Genomic DNA, 22,609 nt, shown 5'->3' with positions numbered 1-22,609 from the left:
TACATTTTATAATAGTAATTACTTTCTTCAAGTATGCTTTAAATTCTGCACTTAAACCTCTGGAGCTGGCTATATATAACCATTCTGGGCTGCAGAATGATTATCCTTGCTCAGGACAGTGGAATACTACTTAAGTAATGAAATATAGGGTGGGGCAAAAGTAGGTTTACAGTTGTGAGTATGCAAAACCATTTACTCTTGTATTATTTATTAATTATTGTATTGTCCATATGAACAACTGTAAACCTACTTTTGCCCCACCCTGTATTATTATTATTATTATTCTTTATTAATCCTCACCGGATATTTTCCCCATTAATTTTTAGATAATGGAAAGGAGGGAGTGAGGGAGTAGGGGAAGGGAGAGAAGGACTAGAGAGAGGGGGAGAGAGACACATCAATTGTTTGCCTCCCGCAGGCAGAAGGCACTCCAACCTGGGCTGGGGATCGAGCCTGCAACCCAGGTACATGCCCTTGACTGGGAATCGAACCCTCGACCCTTCGGAGCATGGGTCAACCCTCTAACCACCAAGCCACAATGTCCAGGGCCCTACCCTGTATTATTATACTTGAAGAACATTTTAAATTAACCACTCTTTAATATCTTTAAGCAAAGCCTAAATTATGGGGTCAAACCAAACAGCATGACAATTTCACTGAATATGGTAATTTTTTTCATTACCCTATTAAGAAATTGAGAGGTTTATGAAATGTCCAAATATATAAAACTCAGGGGGAACAGATTAAAATGTGTTTCACTTTTTTTTTTTTTTTTTACTTGTCTTTTGGGTACAAGTGATTAAATACAAAAAGATTATATTAACTACAGAAGATATATTTAAAATTCAGTGTGGTGATGAGGCATGCAATGAAATAACATTTTGCTATAACCCAAAAAACTTGTTTTATAATCCAAAAAACCTAGTTTTTGCATTTAAGTTGTACTGTTTCTATACTACCTTGATTTTTTTTTTCCTGATGGAGAAATTAACAAATGAATGATTATTTGGAAACTGTGAAGTGGATTTCAATTTAGACAATTTATCCCAGAAAAGTCAGGATATTTATATATAAGTCCCTAAATAGAAGCTAAACATTCATATTTTTGGCATATTAAATTTTTGATGATTTTACTCTAGATATGAATCAATTATAAATATACCATGATGTCAGCCAAGAAATACAATACAAAAAAGTTGATAAGAACTAATAAATATAGCCAAACCTCAGTTCTTAAACATCTCCCATCTCAAACAATTTGGTTCTCAACCAAGTTTTTATGGGGAAAAATGTCTCGGTTGTTGAATGAAACTTTGGTTCTCGATCAGTCATGAGTCTCTCAGGTGACAAAGGAGAGAGTGCATGAGTGAGTCAGTTTATCCCTAAACCTTGTGTTGTAAACATATCAGGAAAATGAAAACAAGGCAAAACTTAATAGCACAGGTCTTGATATAAATAGGAAATAAACATACAAATATAATGAACTCTAGTATAATAGGGATTTCATGTTCTAAGCATAAATAAAATAGGTAACATCAATAGATTACTCAATGCAGTCTTGCCCTTTGTCACTAATCTGTCTGAAATATTTGAGTCTTCAAAGTTATCTCCATGTGAAAACAGAAATAAATTGAATGCAGAATTGAAATAAGCAATCACACTTTTTACCTAGGCTGTCAGTTTTACTCTCCCTGTTATGTTCAATAAATAAATAAGAGGCATACACATAATTATTCAGAATCACTGACTACTGTCACTATGTGCTATTTTTCTGGGTATTGTTTAATTGGAAACATTACCATTTTAGTACCTTAAAGGGAACTCCAGGCATATTACCTAGAACAAACAACATAAAAAATTCCAACTATGAAATATTGCAAATGATCTATGTTTAAAAGATACTGCAGAGTAGCCAAGAAAAACTGCTTAGAAATTTATAAAGGAGATGAAATGAGGTTAACAACGTTATGTGTGCTTAAAAATTTTTTAAAAGTTAAATGATACTCATTTCTTTTTGAAGAGCAGACTGCCCTCAGTCTATAGTAAGTGCAATACAAATTGAAAAGACTTCTTTTTCTGAGACTTTAGTTGAAGAAAAGCTGAGCTGGCTTCCAAGGGACCAATTAAGAAACCCAAGCCTGGATTATATAGGATTCTTTGGGGATTTGCAAATGTTTCCATTCTAGTTTTCCAGAGACAAAAATATTGAGGGTGAAAATTTTAAAAAGAAGTGACCTGTGACATTTGGCTACTACTCTTCAAACTGGCTCATTATTAAAAGTTTTAATATTTAATTATTTGTACCCTAAAAACTACTTATCAAATTCAGTGGATGACCACCTATGATCATAATAAGGTCACTCTTCAACACATAGACATTATTTACTGGGTCACTAATGCAATAGTATGAGATAATGTAAAAAAAGCATCTCAAGTATTAGTTTTCGTTTAAACAGGGCCATCCCTCAACATCAAGAACAGAAATAGCTGCACATTACTTTCATTTAGAGATATAAAATTAGCTCAAGAAATATATGGAAATTAATCTTTTTGGTAGAGAATCTCAAATACTTTTAAGGAAATACGTATTTCCTAGATTTGAGAGTTTTTCTAATGGTATAATATTAATTTTAGCTAATGTGTTAGAATTATTCCCTTAGAATTTACTTGTTTCTCAAAAGTTAAATGAATCAGGGTAAAAATCTTTCATATTCTAAGAAAAGAGGTATGCATGTGTATATATAAAAGGAAGGAAAAGGGATTGTCTTCCTGTTTTTCCCACCTCCTGAAGTTTAACAGCTAAATCTAAAGCACTTCACAAAGAAGTATGAAGTGTAACCTAGGGAAATGTAAAAATAATAATAATAATAATCATAATCATAAAATAATTTCTTAAATGGAGAGAATACTTCCAATTTATAAAACCATAAAATAACTGTCAAGGAACCTGAATAATGATAATAAGACCATACTTATATGTAAATTCCTTTGAAGGAAAAGGGTGCAAAATTGTGATTCTCAGAGTTAGAGATGCTAGGGCCTACCTGTAAGATACTTTCCCAAATAGAAAAATTACCTATGGCAATGGCATTATTCTTGCTCTAAAATGGATTAAATAAACACCAAACTTCGCCCAGCCAGTATGGCTCAGTGGTTGATCATCGACTCATGAACCAGGAGGTCACTGTTCAATTCTTGGTCAGGGTACATGCCTGGGTTGTGGGCTCGATTCCCAGTAGAGGGCATTCAGGAGGCAGCCAATTGATGATTCTCTCTCATCTCTCTCTCTCTCTCTCTCTCTCTCTCTCTCTCTCTCTCTCTCTCTCTCTCTCTTACTCCCTCCCTCCATTCCTCCCTCCCCTTCCTCTCTCTGAAATCAATAAAAATGAATTTAAAAAATAAAAATATATTTAAAAAAACAACACAAGAAAACACCAACCTTCAATGTGTAGAGGATAAGGGGACGTTAGTAAGTTGTCATTCTAGGATGGTAAAAAATCAGAAATAAAGCAAAAAATTACATCAAACAGTAACTTTTTAGAGCAATGGTAGGGGGGTCGAGTTAATACTTACAAGGTAAGAACTGATGAACTAAGTACAAGGCTGTTTTATCATGGTCTTCATTTTATCGTTATAAACCTAGAAAAAAATAAAAGTGAAGACTTTAAAAATGTGTTCACATTATATGTTATAAAATTAGCAATCAAGGTTGACAGTTTTCTGATCCCTATTAAGCATAGAACAATCACAGATTATAAAATCCAGCACCATTTATATATTTCAGTCCAGAGTTTGTTTGCTTTGGGTTTTGTTGTTGTGGTTGATAATACTCACCCAAGGATATGTTTCCCATTGACTTTTAGAGAGAGTAGGAGGGAGGGAGAAGAGAAACATCATGTGAGAGACACATAGATTGGTTGCCTCCTACAGGTGCCCCCATCTGGGTGGGGATGGAACCTGGAACCCCAGGTACCTGCTCTTGGCTGGGAATCAAACTCAGCAACTCTACTGTGTGTGTGTGTATGTGTGTGTGTGTGGCGGGGGGGGGTGGAGGGACAAGTGCATGCCTGGCGCTCTAACCACTGAACACACCAGTCAGGGCTTATTATTAGTTTTTAAAACTCACTTTTCTATTACCAATACCATCTTGAAGTTTAAAAGTCTAATATGTAAGTGCACTTAAACTCATTCTTCAATGTCTAACTTGAAGCACACTGAGCTTCTGGAGAACATCATAATTACAGATATTTTAAGATAAATTCAAGATCATACCACAAGATTGACCAACCTCTCTCTCACAAACATACATACACATACATGCATGCTACTGCAAAAACTAAAAACCACACAGTGCCCAATTTCAATAATTCTATTATAAATACAAAGCTTAAGGTGTTCAAATATGTATAAATAAATGGTTGAAAATCCTATATAATAAAAGCATAGTATGCAAATTGTCCCTTTGACTGGAGTTCTTCCAGGAATTCGTCCATGGGGTAGTGAGGTCCTGGCCAGCAGTGGTGGCAGGCGGCCAGGAGAAGAGAGTACCCAGCCGACAGCCGCTAGGGACCCTACCAGTGCACAAATTTCGTGCACTGGGCCTCTAGTAATGTTATAATCTACTAGAGGTCCAGTGCACGAAATTTGTGCATGGGGGAGGGGTCCCCTCAGCCCAGCCTGTACCCTCTACAATCAGGGACCCCTTAGGGGATGTCCAATTGCTGGTTTAGGCCCGATCCCAGACATCCCTCTCACAATCCAGGACCGCCAGCTCCTAACTGCTCCCCTGCCTGCCTGATTGCTCCTAAATGCGCCCCCTGCCAGCCTGATCACCCCTAACTGCCCCTGCCTGCTGGCTTGATCGCCCCTAACTGCCCCCCCTGCCAGCCTGGTCGCCCCCAACTGCCCCCCCCCCCCACCAGCCTGGTCATCCCCAACTTCCCCCCTGCCCGCCTTGTCGCCTCACGCAGCCTGTTGTTCAGTTGTCCATTTGGTTGTTTTGGTCATGATGGCCCCTGGCTTTTTATATATTAGGATGGCCAAAACAAGAGAAAATATAGTTGTGAAATTGCCTGAATGCAGGAGCAAATGAAAGAGTAATGATAAGAAAAATTTATTTCCATGGTTGCCCTTTACTTATTAAGAATAGGAAGGATTAAAAGCCAGTATGCAAAAGAAAACATTACATCTTCTCTTTAAAAATAAAAAAATTGAAAAATATCCTGGAAACTTAAGTTTGTTAAAAGGTTTGACTTCTTTGGGACATATTATAAACTGTTCTTACACCAAGTAACAGTTAAGCACTTACTACAAGTCACAGAATAGAAAGAAGAGAATAAACCCATCCATGCTTAATGAAACATTCATTCCAATTGTACATCTTATTGTAGAAGATCTTTGCCAAAAAAAAAAAAGAATAGCACTTTTGTCTCATTAATTTGAAAAACAAACAAAAAAACAAACAAAACCCCAACATTTTAAATCCAAAGAAAAACCAAGAGAATACCAAAATGAATCTCCACATCTTAGCCCTGGCTCTCCAATCCAGCTGTATTTAATTCTAATATTCTGCCATGCTTACTTTGCTTAATTAAATTTTTTAAGAAAGACTACATATATAGTTGAGTCTCGTTCCCCTCTCTCCTAATTATAATCCTGAATTTGGTTTTCATTAATTATGCATGCTTTTATATGATTATTATAAATTCAAGTATTTAAAACAACATATATCACTAGAGGCCTGGTGCACAAGAATCGTGCATTTGGGGGTAGAGGGGGTCCCCTCAGCCCAGCCTGCGCCTTCTCGCAGTCCAGGACCCCTCGCTCCTCCACCGCTGCTGCGCTCGCCAGCCGTGAGCCTGGCTTCTGGCTGAGCAGCGCTCCCATGAGAGCGCACTGACCACCAGGGGGCAGCTCCTGCGTTGAGCGTCTGCCCCCTGGTGGTCAGTGTGTGTCATAGTGACCGGTTGTTCCACTGTTCGGTCAATTTACATATTATGCTTTTATCATATAGGATTGTTTTCAAACTTTACATAAATGTTACCATGCCATATATATTTTGTATAATGTATATTTTGCAACTTATTTTTATCATTAATCTATAACAATACACACAAGCTCTCTTAAATAGCAGTATAACAAAGAGTTCATATGATTATGTCACAATTTATCATTTTCTTTACTTAACATTCAAATTGCTCTCAAAATTTTTCCTATGAAAAGTAATAGTAAGCAAGATTTTTTTCACACGTCTTAGTTTATCTAGGACATCTAGGAATGGAATTGTTGTGTTCAAACCTAAGTATATCTTCAACTTTATTAGAATTTTGTCAAATGCTCCCACAAGCAGCATAAGAAAAGTTCCTTTTTCTGTATTTTCTCCAATAATAAAACTACATTTAAGAAAAAGTGCTACTATGCAGATGAAAACAAAAAATTCTTAAATGATCAATTCATCAAGTGTAGATATACTAAATGTTCCAAAGAAATAGAACAGACTAAAATTTGGCCAAAGATACTTGCACAAAAATAAAGCTCACATAATATAGATTTTCCTCATACGACTGAAGAAATACCAAGATGTTATCTAGAACTACTGTGGAAGAAATGATAAGGTTCATAATTAACTGAACTTAGATACACAATGATCAAAGAGAAAAGAAAGCAGAAAATATAAATGGTTTATTGATGTGAAGAATCCTCCTTCATTTCTTTTTGGGCAGTGCTTCTCGCATGTAGTGCTTCTAAAAACAAAACAAAACAAAAAACAAAACAAAACATTATAGCTTGGGGAAAAAACCCAAATTCCTGAGCCCCAGCTCTAGATTCTGATTCAGCAGGTCTGGAAAATGTTTTATTCTAGGTTATTCTGGTACAGGTAGTCCACAGACAATTTATACAGTAATTAGTAGTAAAAACAAGGTGTTTTTGATATAAAGGATTATGTAGCTCACTTTTTGGTTAAGGGTCATTTAACACTAATTAATGTTATCTGTAAATTACATCAACATATTAAAGAAAACACTTCAGTATTAGCAAAATATAGTAATCTCAACTTATGGTTGAATATGTTTGACTCACAATGTTAAACTAGGTCATGGGATCACTTATCATTTCAGATAACCAAGCACATACTACAACAAAACTTTTTTGGATAATATTAGGGAACTAATATTCTTAGGTTACTGTAATTAGTAAGGGAAAACATTAAGAGTGGGAGTGATTAGTTGTGTTTTTAATGAGGACATTTGTTACCTTTTTAAAGAAATGCTATTGCAAATGTCAGTCTTTAAATTAAGACATTATGCTCACACACTAAAATGTCATTGTAGTTCCCAGGAAGAATGCTACAAATGAAATCAGTACTTTAATAGAAACCCAATATTCACTTCCCTGTAATTACAACCTATTGGAATGATTTAGATAGAAAAGATGAGAAAATGTACAGATATTTAGGTGATACAAACCTGTGCAAAATCAAATTGTATTAAATTATAAAAACACTCTTTTATACTATTTGAAATTACAAAGTCCTATCTCTGAAGGATTTAGAATAATCTGAATTTTCCAATTATAAGATATTAACAGTGAGAAAAAGCAAAGACTTATGGGTTTCTATCTGCAGCATGCTTTGTATTAGTTATATACAATATTAAGTAATATAGAGTGGTATTCTTTTTAGTTATAGTGAAATCTACAATAAGTTGGCCTTGTTTAGATTGGGCTATAGAAAACGAAAATATGGGTTGGGAATATGGTCCCAACGTGAAAAAAACACTATGTGGCTACCGTCAAACTTTTCTTTCTTCAATATTACCTAACTTGTGTTATTAGAAACTAATTATTAATTTTTCCAGTTTACCAGCTTAAAAGTGAAAAACATGAAACACCATACACACTTTCAGACGCAAGACAAGTTTACATTTAAACAGAGGAAATTAACTGAATGAAAATTACATTAAGTAAAACAAGAGTAAATAGTAAAGATAATGAAAGTCTAAAAACTGTAAGTACCTACGGCTCTTTTTATGCTCCTCTGGGAAGAAGACACCTTTTTGTCAACGAATATAATATATAGGGTTACACTGACAAGCCCGTCACACCTAGTCTGTAAAAACTGGTGGGTTTAGGTTCTTTTGGCCACCATTATTGCATATTTGATGCTATTGTGTACAACAGCTGAGTAGAAGCAGCAATCTCCCAGCTCCTGTTCCCAGCTATAAGGGACAAGAACAAGGGCTGTGGTGATACTTGTTTATTCACTGTTGCTGCTGCTGAAGCAGCAAACTGAGAAAAGCATATATAACTAATAAGAAAAACAAAATGGTTCAATCAAACCTACCTAGTATGTCTGCTTACATCATTATACAATATACTTATTTAGAAGGAATTTTTTTCTTTAAAGAGCAGGATGGGAAGACAAGACAAAAAGACAAAATTGGTGTTTTGCTTAGAAAGGGCACCTATTAATGTATCTCAGAAAATAATTTAATGACATGTAATGATCTGCAACTTGTAGTTTAGTTGCTCAATTACCAAAATTCTCAGGTTGTCTTTTTACCCAGGTTTAGGGTTAATTCATAAAGAGTATTTTCCATAGTTAGTCTCCTGGAGAATAAGAAAGTATCTAAACTTTAATCAAGATATGAACTTGTATTTTGCTTATAAAGAGCTCCAGGCTCCCAGTTAATCACTACCATATGTTTCACATTAGATACCATTAATCAAAAAATATTTTTTAGCCCATAAAGTTTACAAAAATCCCAATAACTAAAAAATTTCTACATGTAACTTATCTACTTTAAATGTGTAACACAAAGCTAAAAACTTAGTACATAATATCAATTGATGATGAATAAGAAAAATAAACTGTTCTGTCAAATTACCTTTAAATTTAAATGTGACGCTATTTATAAACTTAAAACTTAATATTTAAAAGCAATTTGTACCTTTTAACAACTACGGAAATTTTTTATTCTGAAAAAATATTTTAGAAGTCAGAAAAATGAGGAAACCTATAACATTTTTTATAAATGCTAGAACTGGCTGATACATTTTAAAAAATATTTGGTAAAAAAGGATAGGTTTGCTATTTCTTTAAAAAAAGTATAAAATACAGTAATATTTAAAATTCAGATCATAATACTTTGTAAAAAGAAAAAAAACACCCAATCTTTTATTTTTCTCACAATTGAAAGCATAATTTTTCTGCTTAGTAGCGCAATAGGAAAAAAATAATAAAAATAAAAATAATTCTGAAGGTCACAGGATAATAAAACTTCTAAATATATGTATTTAATATAAAGGCTATACAACAAAATACTAATAGCAAAATAAAAGGATTTTTAAAAATTAAGACATTTGCAAACAGTAATAAATAAACTATTAACCAGAAGATTAATCAGTATCAGCAGATGCTTTTGAAACATGCTGCATGTTTCTGTTCCAAGTGACTCTAACCAGGAAAATAGGAAAATAAAAGTAAGCCAAATTATATGTTAATGAAACACCAAAAGTGTGGTTTGTGTTGCTGAGAACTTAAATTCTACTTGAAAATAATGTTTAGCAAAAAATTTAAATTCTCACACTAAATATTGCCTTTTGAAAATGCTTATCTGAAAATGTAATTCTGATGCATTAGGTCTTATTTGAAAAAAACAGAAATAGAATTAGGATGAATTTCCTAGTCAAGAAAAAAAAAAAAACTACTCACATACAAAACTGCTTCAAATAAACATTTTTTATTAAGAAAGATAATTGTATCTACTCTTTAATAAAACCTCTATTAAATAAAGTTGGTATAGCTGACAAGTTACTTAAAATATAAGTTGTCCTTATAAATTAGCATTATATATCAATGACAAATAATGAATAATTTCAAGTCCCTTCATACAAATATGTTAAATTACCTCTATTCTAGTTTATCCAAATATTCTCCCACCAGATCCTAAGGATAACTATTTCAATAAAATAGGAACACTGACAGGATAGCTGTATTTTAGAAACAATTAAGAATTTTTCCTTAAAACAAGTGTAATTTAACCCCCAAAAATGCATTTAACAAAAAATATAGATATTTGCACAAGATGTGAGTTTATCACTGGAAAAAAAATAAATTCTTTCTCAAAATTTTGACATAATGAAGTACATACCAAGGCTTAGATATAGATAAGCGGGTTTGCAAATTTACAACAGCCAAAATCCTTACAAAATGTCCTTTAAGGGGCAGTTAAAAGATAACCAATCACACTTTGCAGTATAAAAACTTAATAACATGTCTCCTAAAATAAAATACTACAAATTAAAGTTTCTGATCCTTCATAAGAAGTGACCAAATACAAGAAAACTATTAATATCTGCATTGATTCTTTTAGATATTAAATTACTTACTAAGTTTAAAATTTGTAAGTTTATAAGCCAGTGTATAGAGAGGACAATTTTATGATGCTAAAAATTTGTGCCCAAAGAGTAAATTTTGACAATTTCAAAGAACACAAATCATAAGCTCTCTAAATTAGGGATAATTCTATGGATTTATGTCCTTACCTATAATATAAATGCAAAAGCTATCTCTCTTCACCCATTTAATTCAATAAGGCTGTGTGTAAAGATACCTGGTTTGAAAGTAATAAATTGAACCTGGATTTTTTCCCCCCAGACATTCAGAAATCGTATTTTTTACTTTTCATTATAATTCTCTAACCTGGAAAACAATGGTTAAGTTAAAGGGGAGCAAATTTTCATTTTCTTCCCAATTAAACTCACATTTTTCATAACATGCTCAAATCAAAGTTATGAAGACATTCTAATACTATGTATTTATCTCAATCACCTACAGTATAATGACATCAACATCTGAATTTCACCCTTATATTAAACTAATTTCTATTAAATTTTTAACATTTTATTTAACCTTAACTGTTAATAGATTCACACTCCTGGATTATCTATCTAATATCTACTAATACAGAAACATCTAACATTAGCTTTTTAGTATTTTGATAAATATCTCAATGTTCAGAAATTCTTAAACATACATCTGAGAATTTTCTTTAAAAATATTTAATAATGTGTAAAGATATGTTTACAGATAAAAGTAGTTTTATGACCATGATAATTACACTTTATTCTTAAGACTAAATTACACTTTTCTCGTGGAAAAAAAACACACCCCACTTTTGTAATTCCTATATCTTAAGTATATAAAGTAAATATTTTTAGGTGAAAAAAACATTTAAAGAGAAATTATAGTACATTATATTTTAGTAAAGCTCACTTTATGTGGCAAATAGTTTTTAAAAAATCATAGTAATACTGTTCAAGTTCATTTTCATTATACCAGATTACCATTTAGAAATCAAGAATTTTATTAGCTAAGTAGCCAAAATTTTCAACTAAACCCATACAAATCAAAGAAAATAAATGTTATAAAAGTGGTTCTGTTGTAAAGTTTTCTGGAGGAAAAAACAATAAGTCACTAGAAATTTTGGCATTCTCCCATTTATTTTTAAAGAGTTTGCAACTTCTGATATGAACAATTTAAATATTTTACTTGGAACACCCATGAGTCAGACACTAGTTTCTACTTAAGAAAGTGGGTTTTTCAGTTTCAACCAAATTGCCACTTTTAGTTAGAATACTACTTGGAATATTTTAAATGCTTTAAAAATATTCTCATTAATTTTATCTAATTTTATAGGCTCTACTGACCACTAAACCCATCATACAGCCAAGCACCAAATTCCATTTGATTGAAACTTTCTATTTTATAAGATGAAAAGTCCAACATTTAATTCTTTTATATATAACACTATAATAACAACCCTAAGAGGAAAAAAAGAAAAATCCCTATATATACTTATTTTTAGACTAAATAAATTCAGTTGGAGTTGGACCTAATACAAGATGATGAGATCAACTATATAAAAAATCTGGAGTTTTAATAAGAGTACTTAACCATGGCTACTTCACAGGATGTATTAATATATCTTTACTGAGTTTTAACTCACCTAAAAGTTCTAGCTTTACCAATTGTGCAACCCAATTATATTGAAAAGATATAAAACTGTATGCTTCTAAAATTCATTAGTATACCTTAATCTCCTAACATGTTCCAGTGCATTATGTGAGTGCTCAGTCAAAGAAGTTAGGTTGTTCTCCAGAACTGGCCCTCTCCTTAAGGTCAAAACCTGCAATAAAAATGTCATGTATTACAGCAAGAAGACACTCAACAGATTTCCGCCTCCTGGAGTTCCACATTGGATCCCTGGACAGAGGTAAGGTCTTCAAAATGACCTCAATCTTGCGTATGTTAGAAAACACACACTAACTTGAAAATAATGTTATTTAAATAGAAATAACTTGATTAGAAACACCTGTGATATGCTTTATCATTTGAAGCCTCTTCAAATCAGATTAATATGTTTCTGCTTTCATTTCTCTTTAGGGCATTCATTTTCAAAGCAGTGTAGGGGGGGAGGGTGTGTAAGTAGGTGTTAGAGAACTGGTAAAGGGGACTCACAAGGAAAATACCAGAGATACATTTTGTCTGTGCTTCTGAAACTTGTAAAACCCAGTTTTAAAAAAATACTTAAGGGATGGAGAGGAACTTTTCACTACCTTTCTCCCCAAATTATCAAACTTTTAATGATTATAGAAATTACCATTATTTTCAACTTTTATCTTTTGCCATACCGGAGTGAACATTAATATCGACATTTCCAAATATTTTAAGACATTACAATTCTAACAGAACAAAATTTTGAACTTACTCTCTAAGCAAATTAAAATATAAGTAATAAACAGATGAATACTGGGCCAATGCTTTTTTTAATGTTCCTAGCAGACATGGTATAACCAAATGTATATGTGGCTTTTTGATTTGTTTCACCTATATTTTGACTTAGTGGCAATCAACTATATAAAAATATTAAATTGCTAAATTACCAAAGATTAATAATGTACTATAAGTGAACCAAAAAGCTCTGAGTTATCCTTATTTATTTAAAAATAGCTTAGGAAAAGAAATAAAAACCTAGTAAATTTTTACTTCTTTGGTGCCAAATATTTGATTAATGGCAAAAACCACACACACATAACCCACAAACACCAATTAAATACCATGATATTTTAAAAAATTAAAATCATTACTACAATAGTCTTCCTCAGATATAGACAAAGTTTTCTATATTTGAGCACTATAAAAATTAAGGTAGCTTAGCTTTAAAAATCTCAAAAGAAATGTAGTTGATACCAATATGTACTCCATGCCAAAAGTTAACTTTTTACATAGTAGGTAAACAAAATATACTAGATAATAAAGAACAAAGGGAGTACAAAGACAAATATTAAACCAAATGATTAAAAAGATGATGTAAAAAACCTTTAAATAATGAAACTCAAATCTATTACAAAAGTTTATTATTTATACTTAGAACCCACATCTTTCCAGTGTAAAAATTTTTTAGTAAAATAAGTCAGAATTAAACAAAAGTATGTTAAACTTCTCATAACTTGATAAGAAATATTTAGAATAAAATTTGTATGTATTTAATATCAATTCTAATATTTGAAACTTATCTTTAAAGGAAGACCTTTTAAAGCATCTCGAAGACAGTCAAGAAGGGTGGGGGGAGGGAAGGCAAATGGAAATCATTTCCCCTCCAGAAAGCAGTATTTATAGGAAGGCTTTACAGTCATTTGTATTTGCAAATAATCAGAAAAATATATAAACACATTTAGTAATGTGATATTATAAAACTGATGTTACTCATATTAATAAGACAACTTTAAAGCTCTAACAGTAACTTGTAAAAAATGCAAACAGCTTAATCTCATTTTCAACATTTAAAAGAAAGTGGTAATTGTGGTATTTTATTACCGATTTCCTTTGGTGTTAAGAGAGGGGCTACCAAATTTCAGCAAGTCATAGTTTGAGTTCTTATTACATGCTCAGATTAGTTGTCTGACACATAGTGTTTGTAAGTTTGCTGAATAATAATAATAAAAGAACATTTTTGTACTCATACTCTAAAATATGACCATTCTTTTAAGATGTGTTTTCTAGTTATAATCAGATTCATAGACTGTTTCTTTTAAAAATGGGTTAAAAAGAAATCAATATGGGGATCATTATGCTTCATTAAACAAACAAGCAAACAAAAGACAAGAGCCAATTTTAGGCCAGTAATTTGTTAAAATAGATAATTTTTTGTAGAATAAAATTTCAAAATAGTGTATAAATTTATACTCTGATTTTTTTAATTGGAGAAAGTTTATGTATCATGTAGAACAAATAACTAATATAATCTTCTGGCTATTTTATTTTTGTAAACCAAATCAACTGATCAATATTTCTGGACTACAATATTTTGTTACATTCTGAACTGTTACTACATATCAATAAATAAACAGAAATAAAAATATAGGTAATTTCCACAAAATAAAAACCAAAAATGTAGTATACCAAACATGATAATACAAGGAATCCAGAATATGAAAGTTATTTTGAAATTTTCCTCTTTAGTTCTAGTTCATGATAAACATTAAAAGTGATATTAATCTGATTAGAAAAAATACAGTCCTACATACAAACACCTGAGAGTACATTCTGTAAATGTACAACTAAGACAGTTGACAGCATTAAAACGAAGTCTAAAGCTGGACTTTTATTTGGATTTTTAAAAATAGTAAAGACAAAAATTAAAACCAATGCTAACAGGAAGACTGATACCTTACCTTCTCAAGTTCCCTCTCCCCCCACCAATATGTAAACATAGCTTTAAAAAAGAGTTGAGCTACTATAGTAACACCTTTACTCACCATTATTTTCCTGTGGTATTATGACTTTTCTAGTCTTTACAGTACAATAAAAATAAATTCAATCACATACATAAGATAGTAATCATATGCATCTGTTGGAACTCATGCCTATATGCCCACAAATCTAAAACCAAAATCTTCCTCTTATCTATATCACATAAAAGGGAAAATATTTTTAATGCTGTGGATTTTATTTAGATGCTAGTGTGTTTTCAAGCTTTAAGAGCAGTGTTTTAAATAAAGGAATCCTTCTCTTCTTTAAAAAATATCTTATTAAGCAAGACAATCCTTCACCCATCACCCCCAAAAACAAAAACCATAAAGCAAAGTACTAAAAAAAGTATGGTTAAATTTAACCAGCCTGGTGGAATCTGAAAGCCTCTCCCACCCTCAAATTCTCCAAGTTACATAATAATTTGAGTGAAAATTAAAACACAAAAAACAAAACCACAGAAAAAAAACACACAACAAAAAACAACAACCCACTGGTATCATAGGTAAAATTACATTAAAAATAGAAAAGAGGTTGTCTATAATTTCATCAACTCAAATTTAAAAAAGGATAATTAGTATTTTCTATGAAATTTTCATGAGATGATTGAAAATAAAACAGCTTTTAAAATAAGGTAATGAACACAGATTCTGTAATTGCAATTCTTGTTATGAAGGCAATATAAAATAGTACCATTTATAAATTCAGTTATTCCACTCTATTAATATAAATTATATTTATAGCCCTGCAGAGACTTATAAAAGTCATATAGAAGCCTGTCATTTGAATATTTCCTAACAATGCATGTTTGATCTAATGTGAGAATACAAACTCTTAAGTTTCAAAATTTCAACTACTACTCATAAAAGGATGCAAATTTCTATTAAATTTTAAAAAACTTTAAAAAGGATCAACAGCTATCTTGTTTATCAGTAAGTTTACAAATTTTCTTTGAAAACCACACCGGACTTTTATCAAAATGCAATTAAACGCAATGTCAAGCTGGTAATATAGATGGCTGTCTCAAGCAACGTTGAACAAAAATCAACTTAAAACCAACCAAATAAAACACATCATACCCACTGTTGTATACAATATTTTCTTCATAGTAAATTTATCAAAGGAATGAAATCATATATACGCACCTGTGGATACTTACCTGTTGTATTGTGTAAATTAAGCAATATAAATTTCTTGTAAATAAAGTTTTAAGCCCGCTACATTGGCTAATTAAATAAAACATTTATTTTAAAGATATGAAAAAATTTAAAAATATATCCAATTTTGTAAAAAATGTGGGAAAACTCAACATTAAGAAATTAAAGTTTCTTCTCATAAAAATAAAAAAAACAATTCCCCTGCAATCTGCATCTAATAAATATATGTAGCTTAAGATGAAGAATTTCTGTCAAAAGAATAAACAATCTTAATGCTTCACTCAGTTTTAACCAATAGAGAACAGGGGCAAATATATAAAAATCTTGCAATTTCTGCCAGCAGAATTACTATTTTGCGAAAATTGTCTCCTAAATTTTACTTTTAATATACATTTCAGAATCATTCGAAGTTCTTTTATGGAAAAAAAAATTAAACACCAGCTTTTTTTCCCAACTCTCCGTATTAACGTTTTGTAATTATTTCCGTTGTCTAAAAATATAATTTTTCGTAAAGTCGAAAATTATAATCTAGTGTTTAACATTCAAATCCCTCAGTCCGCTCTCTTCCAGCCAATCAGGGGCTAACGAGTCCAGTGTTTTGGGTGCTCCGTTAAACACAATTTGAAAAACATCACATTTCGTTCTCCTGTTCTCTTCGGGAAAACATTCTGAGTGAAGGCGGCTCCCCCCTATCTTTACAGAAATAAGAAATCAACCCATCGTTACATGGGGGGGAGGGGGATTCCGCAGGCGGGTCCCCCGAAGCGCTATTCCTCTCGGCCAACAGTTTAATCGCTGTTGCAAAGACCATCTCCTGGGCATTCGCCACTCAGAGCCGTGCATCCCACACGCAAACACCACGCCTGCACGGAGTTAACCTCGGGGCGCTTCGCCACAGAAAAGGCTTCCAGAGCCGATATATTTACAAAGGTCATTACCTATCAAGTATTACTTAAAGCCGCCACTGGCTCAAATCATTCGAGCTGTCGAGTAAGAATTGGTAGGACCTGGGAGCTAAGAAAACAACAACAAAAAAGCAATCACTAAAGGGAAAGACAAATAACACCCCCCTCCCCTCCGCCTCAGGTCAAGAGAGTTCCTAAGAAAAGGGGGTGGGGGTGGGGGGGCGGTGGTGGCAAAATTGCCGCTAAGTTGTCCCGGTAAAGACTTTCCCGAGGAAAACATCAATACTGCTTCACAGATTGCTATTTTCCTCGCGACATGTTTCAAAGATTGGAGAAGAAAAAGTATTCTAAGAAAAGTGACTTGGAGGCAATCGCAAGACTCAAAGCCCCATCTTTTATCTCACCCAATACCCCCCGTCCTCCCCCACACCCCGAAAGGACAACACCGGGAGAGCCAAAGACAAAGATCCCAGGCAAAAAGCGAAAGTCCAGCACCTTTCCCAGGAGCCGCTAGAGCCTCAAAAGCCCTATCTGCCCCGAAGCGCAGCAGCGGGCAGCGCGACCCCCGTCCGGACCGAGGCGCTCGGGCCCGAGGGCGGCAGCAGGAAACTCCCACTCCTGGGGCTCCTCACGTTCCAGCGTCAAAGCGCGACGGGCGCGAGGCACCCGCTCCTTCGGGTCCTCAATTCTCCGCCAGCCTGAACTTTCTTGTCACGAGAAGACGGCCGTCAGCAGGCCAGGCAAACTGCAATAAAAGACGGCCCGGTTCCGCAACGGGGGAGGAGGCGCTCGTCTCGCTCCTCCTGTCAAGGAGCCGCGGCCGCCGAGCCCCGCGCGTCCGTCCGGGTCCTCGGGGGTCGCGCTGACAGATCCGCTGGGCGGCGGCCGCTCCGCCGCAGCCCGTCCCGCTCAAACTGCAGCTCCCCTCCCCCCACCCCGTCCCTGCGCTCCCGCCGATTCTGCCCGCCACCGCCCACTCGCAGACACCCCGCTACCCCCAACCCGACCTCCTCGCTTTTTTCGTGATTAAAATGAAGACGGACCCAGTGCCCACTCCCTGCACCCCCTCCGCCTGCCAGTCCCACCACTGCCACCTCCCGAGTCCCGCTCTGCTACTTCAGTCTCTTACCGACTGCGCCAACCCTGGCCAAGCTCCGCGGACTGCCCTCGGCTTGAAGTGATTTTTGGAGATTTTTAAGTGATTTTTTTCGGTGGAGTCCTATGGGCGATCTACTGTCGGACAGGTTATCCCATCTCTCCCGCTAGATTGATGGGCTCAGGCATCACTCGAAAATGGCGCCGAAAGCGCTAAGGCTCCTCATTCAAATTCGTTAGAGCCAACCCCGCCGCCCCGGGGCATGCCGGGAACGCGGGCTGCCTCCACAGCTGTCAATACCTCCTCCAACCCCCCTTCTGTCTTTCCCAACAATTTTGCGCACGCGCAAACCCCTCCCACAACTCCCCAGCCCTCTCTCTCTCTCTTTGCACATGCGCATAATTATAGCTGTTCCCGGCTCTCCCAGGACTTCCTTGGTGGCAACCCTCCTACCTCTTCTTCCTTGCGCGTGCGTGCAAGTCCCGGTTTACTCAGCCTCGGAGGTAGAGAGAAGGTGGGACTGTGGGCCTGAAGGACCATACATAGACGATATATCAGTCTATAAGCATTTAGTCTACTGTTCGAGGAAAACAGATAAGGGTGCAGCTTAAGCGAAAAGAAAAATGTCTTATTGCCAGTGTCTAACTAAACCAACAACGGAATGTGTCTCCGAGACCATCTATATTGGATGGACACACGCGTACTTAAAACAACCCCGCCTGTGTGCAGAGCTCTTGCTGTATGACAACGCGTTGCAGGAGTTATTGCACATAAGCTTCAGAACAACTTTATGAGGTAGGTACTATTATTTTGTTTGCAGACCAGGAAACCAGGGCTGAGAGACTTTAAGTAATTTGCCAGGTAGCAAGCATGCGGATGAGTCCGCATCTGTCAGATTCTGGAGTCCGAGGCATTCTCCTTGCTGTGCAATCCAATGGGAGCACACACAGGAGGCGTGGTTTCCCCTGCTCCACAACCGGGTGTGTGTGTGTGTGTGTGTGTGTGTGTGTGTGTGTGTGTGTGTGTGTAGTTTACTTGCCTAGTCCTCCCGGTCCTGTTGCAAAGACGCTTTCATCGAACCCAGTTTACCTCACCATCGTACTTGTCCTTACGCATTCTCTCAGTATGAGAGAGGTTGAATGAGCAGTCTATGGGTGTCACGTAGAGTAATTAAAAAAAAAAAGGCCTGTTAAGTGAACTGAATCTAGTAAAGATGGGTTTCCATTGTGTGACACACTGATAAAGAAATAATACCTAGTTACCACGTATTGCCTGTGATAGGCACGGTGCTAAACTATTTATGGATAGATCCTGTTTATATCTCACAACAGCCATAAGAAGTAGGTAATATCCTCATTTTACACATGAAACCCAAGACTCAGATCAAGAAACTTGCCTCAAAGTGTTACAACTAGTAAGTGGAAGCACAAGACCTAGGCAAATCTGTGTACACCTTAAAAACAAGGTGCTATGATGCAAGTAAAATGATGATAAACTTGTCAGTATTTTAACACTTTCCTTAAAAATTTCTTTCAGTAGTTCATTTGCTTGGTAGAGTTATCCTATGCCCACAGGCTAGTTAAGATGAAAAAAATATTTTAAACTGTGATTGATCTGAAATTAATAGATTTTAAGATTATTTTTGATTGGTTACCTTTTTCCTGATTCCAAATTATAGTGAAGTTTCTAAAGAATCCAACAGTTTAATTCTGGGGTATTGCTGTGTTGTTGCTTTCCTTCCAGTTTTTGTTGCAAAACAACTTGTGTTTAAGTATATGAAGACATATGAAGGTTAAAACAATGAATATATAAGTGCAGGAAGTATTAAGAAGTGAGAAAATGGAAGAAGATTGGCACATTTGCATTATCAAGGTACATTGAAAAAGAAATGGATTTTAGTAATTTAAAATCTAAAAGTAACATGACTAAGTAGTATGTGTATCTTATATGTGTATGGTACTTTTGTGCACTGGGTAAGTGGACTCTGGAATCAAATTGCCTGGGTTTGAATCCCAGCCCTGCTACTTGCTAGCTGTGACCCTACAGGAGTTACTTTTTCTGACTTGGATTTTCTGTTAAAGCAGTAATGCTAGTGCCTCGTTGGATTGTTGTAACGATGTAAATGAGCTAATATATTTAAGGCATTGAACAGTGCTTGGCATATTAGTAAATGTTAGCTAGTAGTCTTTAACATTGGTCTTTCAAAATGGCTTCTTTAAGAGGTGTTTTAAAAGTCAAACTGTAGTTAGTGCCATTAGGAATTGGCATTTGTGTTCAAGAGTCCCTTAAAATGACAAATTAGCCTGACCTATGATTTTTGCCGAATATGAGTAATGATTTCTGTCAGAAAGGTAATCTGTTTTACCACTTCATAAGAGTAACCTGGAAATGGAATGGTTTTATTGCTCTTTCTAAATATTAAAGTTAAAAAAAAATCAGGCCAGACTAAAATATATAGAGTAAAAAACATCCAAATTTCTGTCATCCAGAAATAATTACATATTCTTTGTATTTTAAAAATATAATGTACCTTTGGAGAGAATCAGCTAGGGAAGTCTAGATAAGTGATATATTTGGGGAACTTATTTTCAAGCCTATATTGAACTTCATGAATTGGTAAATTTTGATCTAGCTCCCTTTTAGTATAGTCTGTCAAGAGAATGATAATATAAAATTGATAATACCATTGAGTGCCTACTCTGTCAGGTACTGTGCTAAGTATATATGCAATTTTCATTGAATCCTCATACTAACGCATGAGGTGGGTGCAATTATTATCTCCATTTTGCACAGACTAAAGTTTATATGGAGGTTACTTTTAGATTTAAGCTATTTTGTTTAAAATCTTTTTTAAGAAACCCAAAATCTTTAATTAAAGCTCTTGATTCACTAAAACGGGAGAAAACAAAATCAAGTAACATGATTCCTATGCCTGAATAAAAAGCCCAATTGAAAAAAATGAAACGTTTTATTTGACCACAAGGGGGTGCAAATTCCCGAGTTGAATTTCAAAGGAAAAAAAGAAAAGAAAAGGCGTTTAGACTATAAAATTCACAGGTAAGAAACTATTAAGAATACCTTCTCCAAATTTTAAGACTCCACAAAATGATGTACTTTATGAAAAGAAAGAACTTGATTATTTAGGTACTCAATTAGGGCAGTTTTCAGCTTTTTTCATCTCCCCCACCCCTTTCACCTATCCGGTTTGTGTCTCTGCATACCCTTTACTTGGAAACTGGAATGCAGTCACTAGTCAACAAATAGTAAATATGGATGTAGGGTGGAGAACAGAAGTCTTGTACTTTCAATGCTTGTTTTTCCCTCCTGCTATGTCTAATGAGTAAGCTACAACTGATAGTATGTTGGCTTCAACATATTAACTTATTTAGATAAAATTGTGAAATTTGCAGGTTTGCTCATATTTTAAGAAAGAATGAAGACTGTTAAAGAAGAAAGCATTTTGAACGGTAACTTGAAACCTTATATACACTATTGAATGTTTTAAAAAAACTTATTTAGATGGGTACCTTTTATTTTCTTGTTGGTCTTATTTCTCTGAGGGGGATTTAATTAAAAAAACAACAACAAACCCTTTTATTTGGGAAATAATTTTAAATTTAAAAAAAGTTGGGAGGAAATTGCTTCCTCTGATGCACAGTGCTTCTCTTTTCACAATTATGTATGTTCATATACAATTTTTTTCCTGCAACATTTGAGGTTACGTTATATACATCATGGTCCTTCACTCCTAAATGCTTGAGAGTGTATTTCTTATAAACTTCATAAATTTACATTGAAGTAATATTTTAATCTACCATGATATTCCAATTTTGTAGGTTGATTTTTATAGCATTTCCCCCTCCAGCACAGATTCAGTCTAGGGATAGGTACTGCATTTAGTTGTCCTGACTCTTTAACATCCTTTATTTTGGAACATTTTCATAACCTTTTTAAAAAAATCTTAACCTTGACATCTTTGAAGAATGCAGCTTGTCTCCCCACCCCCATTTTTAATAGAACATTTCTTATTTTGTTTTTGTCTGATGTTTCCTCATGATCAGATTGAGGTTATACAGTTCAACTGGATTACTATGCAGATGATATGTGTCCTTCTCCAGGGTATCACTTCTGGAAGCACATGATATCCATCTGTCCCTCACTGATGATGTTAATTTTGATTACATGATCTATATGTGGCTTGAGTTTTCCACTGTATAGTTAGGTGTTGTTGTTTTTTTCTTCCTGGCAATTAATAAGCAATTTCTGGGGAGACATTTGAAGATATATACAGCTCTTCATCAAAATTACCATTTAAGTATGTATGTTCTATCTATATTTATATGTGTACATTTTGTAAATTATTTCACTGTTCAAATTGTCCCAGATTTAGCTAGAGGGAGGACCTTTGGTCTGGCTCCTGTGTCTTTGTGACATGCCTACATCATTTTTTAAAAACACTTCCTAACTTCGTGGTATAATAAGATGTTCCATATTTATCTTATCCTTACCCTGCCCCACCCTGGAATTAACTTTTTCTCTAAGGAGTCCTCTTAGTGGAGAACTGTATTAGAGGCCAAGGCTAGGTATGCTCGTTGATACTAAAGTATCTCTGCTTCTTGGACCTTTCAGAGGCAGAGCT

General features: G+C 34.6%; 2 long non-coding RNA genes across 3 annotated transcripts in view; one reads left to right on the top strand and one right to left on the bottom strand.

The window, feature by feature from the left end:
- LOC132228341 (uncharacterized) overlaps positions 1 to 18,266 on the bottom strand; it is a 75,391-nt gene extending 57,125 nt beyond the window's left edge. Inside the window, exons 1-3 of one of the 2 annotated variants that reach the window (XR_009451327.1) lie at positions 18,004 to 18,266; positions 12,094 to 12,188; positions 3,574 to 3,639 (exon numbers count right to left, since the gene is read on the bottom strand). This is a non-coding gene — a long non-coding RNA (uncharacterized LOC132228341). The remainder of the gene's footprint in view (positions 1 to 3,573; positions 3,640 to 12,093; positions 12,189 to 18,003) is intronic. The other variant, XR_009451326.1, reaches the window with a different exon arrangement.
- Positions 18,267 to 18,455: 189 nt separating this feature from the next.
- On the top strand, positions 18,456 to 21,598 carry LOC132228337 (uncharacterized). Its single transcript, XR_009451325.1, has 3 exons — positions 18,456 to 18,765; positions 19,714 to 19,842; positions 21,381 to 21,598. It is a non-coding gene; the product is annotated as an uncharacterized LOC132228337 (long non-coding RNA).
- Positions 21,599 to 22,609: the final 1,011 nt, after the last annotated feature.

The sequence above is a fragment of the Myotis daubentonii genome, chromosome 2 (genome assembly GCF_963259705.1).
Source record: "Myotis daubentonii chromosome 2, mMyoDau2.1, whole genome shotgun sequence".
In the NCBI taxonomy this organism is placed as follows: Eukaryota; Metazoa; Chordata; class Mammalia; order Chiroptera; family Vespertilionidae; genus Myotis; species Myotis daubentonii.
This window is presented reverse-complemented; position numbering and strand designations above follow the sequence as displayed.